We start from the raw sequence: 8676 nt of genomic DNA on the forward strand, positions 1-8676 counted from the left end.
AAACCAAAAAAAAAACCCCATTTAAGGTTAAAAACAAAAAAAAAAAAAAAAAAAAAAAAAAAAAAAAAAAAAAGAATCAGATATCATTCTGATTTCCTTCACATCAATACATCACACACATGTTTTAAACATGATCAAGCCTTCTCTTCCCCATGATGGCTAATCACATGTCAGCTTAGAGCTTAGTGATTATCCATACGAGGATTTCATACTTATCTTCCTCGCACAAAATAAACAAATATATCCCCTAGTGGCGGGGGGTGAGATTTTCAAAAGGGGAAGCTTTAAAGAAGGGATTCCCGATCTGTTGTCCGCGGACCGCGAATAAAGTTGTATTTTCATTGAGAATGGGGGGGGAGTGTTTTTCTTTTCAAGAGGTCTGACTGCTAAGGTCTTATCGTCCCTAAATCGAAGAGAGAAGGAAGACAGAAGTCAGGATAGGAGAAAGCCAGCCATTCCGAGAACAAACATCCGTTCAGGTTAAAATCCGCCCCGGGGAGGAATCTTTCATGTAGGATACACCACTGAAATCCACATTGTGTGTAAATATATCCGTAATGTAAACAAATGTATGAGAAATTCGTGGTTTATTGCTCATTAAATCATTGTTATCTTCAAACAGGAGATAAAATTGTCTTCAAAGAGTAGACGCGTTCTACATTCTAGGAATGTTTGGTTTGCTTTTACTTTCCTTATCTTATAGTACCTATAGGAAGGAAAGTAATGTAATCGGGTCAAATTTTCGATGGTCAGATTTTAGTGCCAAAACACGTTTTGAGGTCCCTAGAGCCTAAATCCAAAGTTTCAGCCATTGGTCCGTGTGTCTGTCTGTAAACAAAATATCTCAAGAACGGTAAGAGCTAGAGACTTGAAATTTGGTATGTAGATGTCAAATGTGACTAGGATGCGACACAAAACTTTTGGTTAAGATCGGTGTAACGGTTGGCGGCATTTTACTGCTTTTTGGCGGTTTTCGGTGTAATTTAACAATCTATCGGGAACGGTAAGAGCTAGAGACTTGAAATTTGGTATGTAGATGTCAAATGTGACAAGGATGCGACACGAAACACCCAAAACAAGCACCATTCAAAAGGATAAGGAAAGTCGTGTGATGTTCACACCAGATTTTTTTTTTTTTTGTGTGTCAAATTTTGTAAAACCACTAGAAGGAAGAGAGACGCGAAATTGCACAATGTTTAGCACAACATTTTAAGATGTTTGTGCATGTACCAATCTACAAATACATGTACCTAACACAAACAAGATAGGTCCAGCAGGATGAACAAGATACTTATATTCTATTCTATAAATTCTATTGTTAGAGGAACCGAGTTATTTATTCGGTAAACCCGATAGCGGATGTGATCAATGTTAACATCGACCAAATACCTGAAGACATTGAGAAATAGATAAAACATAATTATGTACAAATAGAAACTAAATACTCCAAGACAATAAGAAATAGATTAAGTGAAACCAATACAAGAGGAGATAAAACATTAAGAAGAAGACAACGAAGGAGGAGGAGGAGGAGACGAAGAAGACAACGAAAACGAAGAAAAAGAAGAAGAATTAAAACAAGGAAGGAGAAGAAGAAGAAGAAGAAGAAGAAGAAGAAAACGAAGGAGACAACGAAGAAGAAGTCGACGGCCGGTCGACTATGTGTGGACACACCTTAATGTTACTTATTTTTCGTTTTTTGGTAAGAGCAAGAACCATCAAATCACACCCTTAACGCTCTCTCTCTCTCTCTCTCTAGTCTCTCTCTCTCTCTCTCACACACACACACACACACACACACACACACACACACACACACACACCCTCTCTACTCTCTCTCTCTCCTACTCTCTTTTCTATCTCCCTTCCTCCCCCTTTCCTCTCTCTTGCTCTATTTTCCGTTCAGTTCCTTTTCCCTCACTTTTCTTTCCCTCCTTTCCCTCTCGTTCAGTTCATTTTCCTTTTTTCCCTCTCGTTCGGTTCATTTTCCTTTTTTCCCTCTCGTTCAGTTCATTCTCCTTTTTTCCCTCTCGTTCAGTTCATTTTCCTTTTTTCCCTCTCGTTCAGTTCATTTTCCTTTTTTTCCCTCTCGTTCAGTCATTTTCCTAACGAAGGAGACAACGAAGAAGAAGTCGACGGCCGGTCGACTATGTGTGGACACACCTTAATGTTAATGGATTTATACAAAAATCTCGCACCCCTTTTGAAAAATTTGTTGACACGCCACTGACTAAATGTAATATAAAAATGTGTAAATGTGTGTGTTTATAGTTGAAATTTTGTGCAATATTATTCCCAAATAACACAACGGGGTTCGTAACGACATCAGCAACATATTGAATTGACTCAGATTGATAAAAGTCATCTGTCAAATGACAAGTGACTCAGTGAGTCATATTCTTAATATTCATCTTTCAAATCGAGCATTTCTCTATTATTGCTTACTGGCTTACTACTTATACCGAAGGTATAATAGGTATATGGTATATGGATATGAAAGCCCGTCTGTAACTGCTAAGGTCTTTGTAAGGCGTCCACAACGGAGAACCGACCATCGACCCTTTCTTGCCTCAAGAAATTGAGCCGAGTATTTTTTATGTGATGGTCGATGGTCTCGGCAAGGGTCCATGGTCGCCGTTATGGACGCGCACTTAATATCTCGAAAAAGTCAAAAGCGAAGAGAAAAGAAAGACAGGATAGGAGAAAGTCAACCATTCTGAAAACGAACCTGAACTGTTTAGGATAAAATCCGCCCCGGACGGGAATCGGACCCACGAGCGCTTAGGCTGGCTAAACCAAATTTGTAATTTATTTGCATCAATAAATAATAATAACAGTGGTAATACAATATGATAAATAACTTAAACTATGAAATAGACTTTAAAAGTCAATAAAATGTGCCATTTTGTGTATTCTTTACACAGACACCCTGTGTTCCTTCTGTGGTATCTTCTCACTGACTTGCTCAATGACTCCTCTTGAACAGTGGCATACTATACCGTCCATTAGCCTGCTCAATATTCTTGGTATCTCTGTAGATGGCGCGTTTGGTTAACCAATTATCTAATTAGGATTCAGATCACCTCCCGATTCTTTGTCCGAACCGTCAATATCCTCAAACATGGTCATTGGACGATTTTGAAATCGGAATTCTTTTCTCACCATATCCTTCAAATTTCGGTCCCAGACGAAGCGTTACACTTGAGTGCAGAAATTTAGAGTTTTCATACTATAAATGGTGTACAAAATAGAAAAATTCGAGACGGAATTTCGTTTTAATACTCGTACCAACCATATTTATTGAAAAAGAGCTACATAACAAGAAATAGAAAACCAAAGAGATATTGAAGACAACACAGCATGAGCTTTTATTTGGTACCGAAAAAACGTGAAGAATGGTATAATATTTCAATACATTCAGAAAAGGCTGTCAGATTGACGAGGACCGAAATGCACAAAATGTTCCAAAATTTGTGCATCCGAGTGTAATGTAAAAATAAAAAGATCATTTTGAATTATGAAACAAAAGGTACCCATCAATACCCATCTTGATTTTTTTTTTTTTTTTTTTTTTTTTTTTTTTACTTTTTGGGGGGGTGGTGGTTTTTTTAGAAGGGGACTTTTTTTTTTTTTTTTTTTTGCCATATTTAGAGTGGCATGGTCTTCTTCAGAAAGGAGCTCTTCCACCTAGCCATCGATATTATTGTAGAGACATTCTAGTTGTGATCAATTTGTCATGGTTTTTCTTCTTCTTCTTCTTCTTTTTCTTCTTCAAATCCATTTGTCTGGCATTAGTGTGGCATTCCATACTGTTCATTCATTGCGGGATGCCACGAAGGTTTTTCGTATGGATATTATTCTTCAAATATACTCATCTGGACATGTCTTTTGGTATGTTTTCTTCTGCTTCTTCTTCATCCTCTTCCTCTCCTTCTTCTCCTTCTTCTTTTTCGTCTTCTTCTTCGTCGTCTTCTTTTTCTTTCACGGTTGTCTTTTTCGGAATCTGAAGATTGTTGGGTCCATTTGTCAAAAATTCTTCATTCATTGTCGAATTTACGAAGGAGTTCGTGCCTTGACTTTTGATCTTTACTGTATTTTGGACATCAGTAGTTGTTTTAGACTTCATTTGATTTCTTGAAATTCTCTTTCTTTGGATCCATTATTCCATTTGTCAAACATTCCATTCAGATTGATTGTTGTTCATTCATTGACGAATTCAAGAAGGGGTTACATTGGTATGTCTTGACACCCTTGACTTTGGGTCTTCCCAAACTCTATTGTCTCTTTCTTGAATTTGTATAATTCTTCTTTTCTTTTTGATCGATTTTTGACAGAAATTCCATACCGCTCATTCATTAAGGAATTTATGTACGTACATATTTACAAAAACATCATACATATAAAATATACATTGAAAATGCTTTCATTCATATAAGGAATGCGACTCGAAGTTTCTGGTACTTTGACGTTTGGTTTGGTTTGGTTGGAGTACTTTGGCGCAATCTCCACAAACTGATTTTTTCTTCTTCTTCTTCTTCTTCTTCTTCTTCTTTTTTTTTTCTTTTTTCTTCTTGGAGTTCGATAAAGTTATTTTCATCCCAATGGTGCTGGCGTGGCGCTGGACTGGCGTCTAGGATTGGTCAATTGTTCTTAGGAATGTCTTTGTTTTTAGAGACCAGAGCACCGAGAGGTATTTCCTTCTGCAAAACTTGCAACTATTCGACCAGAAAGGCCAAAGTTCCCGGGATTGAGTCTTCTAAATATTCTACAATGACAACAAAATGACTTTTTTTTTTATTATTTAGATTTATTATAGTGTGCCAACATAGAATTATAATGTTATATACACTAAAATGATTCTTGTGATTTCCCAGGATTGCCAGCCTAGTTAGTTTGAGGATACAGGATAGCGCGTCTTCCTTGTAAGCGCCGGACCGCGGGTTTGATTCCCACCCGGTGTGAACTTTATCCTAATTAGACAAGGTTCGTTCTCGGAACGGCTGGCTTTCTCCTATCCTGTCATCCTTCTTCGATTTCGGGACGACAAGACCTTAGCAGTTACAGTTCCCTCTATCAAATCTCTTTTATTCTATCAAACCTCTTTCATTCCCCTATCAAACCTCTTTTATTCCAGTTTCCTCTATTAAAAATATTCACAAATGCCCCTCTCCTTCTGTCTGTCTGTCTCTCTCTCTGTCTCTCTCTCTCTCTCTCTCTCTTTCCCTCTCTCTCCCTAGTTCCTTGTTTAGACTGCTGGGGTAAAGGGACTTTTTAGTCTCATTCGAGCAGGATAAACAAGGTATATTCTAATTCTAGTTTCTCTATCTCCAGCTTTTTTCAAATCAAAGCCGAAAATCACAGGACTGCGGTGCGGGGCGAAGAGGAATTTGCCCCCAAACTATACGATCCGAACGAAAACGCAACACGCATTTCATTTTAATGAACTCTAAAAAGAGCATAATAATAGCAAATATGTAATAATAATACCGGGATTGAATCTTCTAAATATTCTACAATGACAACAAAATGATTCTTTTTTTTTTATTTAGATTTATTATAGTGTGCCAACCTGCCAACATAGAATTATAATGTTATATACACTAAAATGATTCTTGTGATTTCCCAGGATTGCCAGCCTAGTTAGTTTGAGAAGGATACAGGATAGCGCGTCTGCCTTGTAAGCGCCGGACCGCGGGTTTGATTCCCACCCGGTGTGAACTTTATCCTAAACAGACAAGGTTCGTTCTCGGAACGACTGGCCTTCTCCTGTCCTGTTCTTCTTCTCTCTTCGATTTCGGGACGATAAGACATTAGCAGTTACAGTTCCCTCTATCAAACCTCTTTCATTCCCCTATCAAACCTCTTTTATTCCAGTTTCCTCTATTAAAAATATTCAATAAATGCCCCTCCTTTTGTCTGTCTGTCTGTTTCTCTCTCTCTCTCTCTCTCTCTCTCTCTCTCTCTCTCTCTCTCACAAGGAGAAAAACAGAGAGAGGGAGAGAGACAGAGTGAGTGAGAGAGAGAGAGAGAGAGAGAGAGAGAGAGAGAGAGAGAGAGAGAGAGTTTATCATTAGGGTATAAAATTGGCGTTTTCGACAAACAGGGGGGTGGATATATATTTTTCGACATTGCGAGTATTACGTCGTATAAGTATTACATACGGTAGAAAAATACAGGGTGTTCTAAACTTCATGATTAATGTTTTTAGGGAGGACAAATGACTTAGATACTTAGAAGATACCTATATAATTCCATTCGCCCCACAGAACCCATCTGTTACTCAAACTGATAGATCGCGGGTTCCATTGCCGCCCTGGGCGGATTTTATACTAAATAGATAAGATTTGTTCTCGGAACGGATGGCTTTCTCCTATCCTGTCTTCCTTCTCTCTTCGATTCCGGAACGGTAAGACCTCAGAGCAGTTACAGGTCCCTCCATCAAACCTCTTGGAAAAAAAGTGTTATTTTAAAACTCAAATTAGCGCACCTTATTCATCTCCTTGTCCGGACACCCTGTATAAGTATTACATACGGTGGATGTTTTTTTTTTTTTTTGTTAAAATGTCTCCGGGCTAAATGAGCTTTTTATTTGGAACGAGCAACATCAAATGCAGCGAACTGAAAGCAAAACTACAGGGTCCCTCTCGTTCAGTTCATTTTCCTTTTTTCCCTCTCGTTCGGTTCATTTTCCTTTTTTCCCTCTCGTTCAATTCATTTTCCTTTTTTCCCTCTCGTTCAGTTCATTTTCCTTTTTTCCCTCTCCTTCAGTTCATTTTCCTTTTTTTCCCTCTCGTTCAGTTCATTTTCCTTTTTTCCCTCTCGTTCAGTTCATTTTCTCTCTTGTTTTTCTCCTGTTCCTCTACAGTTCATATTTTTTCTTCCCTTCTCCTCTCCCTTTGTTCTCCCTCTTTCCCATATTTCTCTCCTTCTCCTCTCTCTTTGTTCTCCCTCTTTCTCACATTTCTCTCTAAACTTAATGATTAATGTTTTTAGGGATGACAAATGACTTAGATACTTAGAAGATACCTATATAATTCCATTCGCCTCACAGAACCTATCTGTTACTCAAACTGATAGATCGCGGGTTCGATCGCCGCCCTGGGCGGATTTTATACTAAACAGATAAGATTCGTTCTCGGAACGGATGGCTTTCTCCTATTCTGTCTTCCTTCTCTCTTCGATTTCGGGACGATAAGACCTCAGAGCAGTTACAGGTCCCTCCATCAAACCTCTTGGGAAAAAAAGTGTTATTTTAAAACAATTTAGCGCACCTTATTCATCTCCTTGTCGGGACACCCTGTATACGTATTACATACGGTGGATGTTTTATTTTTGTTAAAATGTCTCCGGGCTAAATGAGCTTTTTATTTGGAACGAGCAACATCAAATGCAGCGAACTGAAAGCAAAACTACAGGGTGGGATGGAAAACGGTTCGTTTGAGAGGCTGAACGACACTGTATAACTGAGCTTTTTCAGTGACGAAAGTTTTACCCGCCACCTCGCATTAACCTCACCCGGGATCAGTTGGGACCGGGAGTGGCCAGACTGGCCAGCAGCGAGCAGCACGCGATTGCAAAGATGGTCAGATTGGTCACTCGCCCGAATTTATCTCTGGACTTATTTATTTATCTTATTTATTTATTTAAATAACATTTTACATAATAGAGATCTTTTCCTAAGCTGATAATATTATGAAAAAGCTTCTAAGAAAAGACTTACAGCACGCGATTGCAAAGATGGTCAGATTGGTCACCCTTCCGAATTTATCTCTGCACTTATTTTTACTTTCTATTACTACAGTATAGCGGAGCTATACCAGTAATGAAAGTATTGCAATCGGTCCAAATTTTTTGGTTTTTGGTAGGAGCAAGAACCATCAAATCACACGCTTAACTTAACCCTTAACGTTCCCTCTCTCTCTCTCTCTCTCTCTCTCTCTCTCTCTCTCTCTCCCCCTCTCTCACACACACACACACACCCCCTCCCCTCTCTCTTCTCTCTCTCTCTCTCTCTCTCTCTCTCTCCCACTCTCTCACACACACACACACACCCTCTCTACTCTCTCTCTCTCCCACTCTCTTCTCTATCTCCCTTCCTCCCCCTTTCCTCTCTCTTGCTCTGTCCTTCAGCCCTGTCCTCCTCTCTCTTCTTTTCCCTCACTTTTCTTTCGCTCCTTTCCCTCTCGTTCAGTTCATTTTCCTTTTTTCCCTCTCGTTCAGTTCATTTTTCTTTTTTCCCTCTCGTTCAGTTCATTTTCCTTTTTTTCCCTCTCGTTCAGTTCATTTTCCTTTTTTCCCTCTCGTTCAGTTTATTTTCCTTTTTCCCTCTCGTTCAGTTCAGTTTTCTTTTTTCCCTCTCGTTCAGTTCATTTCCCTCCTTTCCCTCTCGTTCAGTTCATTTTTCTTTTTTCCCTCTCGTTCAGTTCATTTTCCTTTTTTCCCTCTCGTTCAGTTCATTTCCCTTTTTTCCCTCTCGTTCAGTTCATTTTCCTTTTTTTCCCTCTCGTTCAGTTCATTTTCCTTTTTTCCCTCTCGTTCAGTTCATTTCCTCTCTTGTTTTTCTCCTGTTCCTCTACAGTTCATATTTTTTCTTCCCTTCTCCTCTCCCTTTGTTCTCCCTCTTTCCCATATTTCTCTCCTTCTCCTCTCTCTTTGTTCTCCCTCTTTCTCACATTT

The sequence above is a fragment of the Diaphorina citri genome, unplaced genomic scaffold, assembly GCF_000475195.1.
Source record: "Diaphorina citri unplaced genomic scaffold, Diaci psyllid genome assembly version 1.1 scaffold494, whole genome shotgun sequence".
In the NCBI taxonomy this organism is placed as follows: Eukaryota; Metazoa; Arthropoda; class Insecta; order Hemiptera; family Psyllidae; genus Diaphorina; species Diaphorina citri.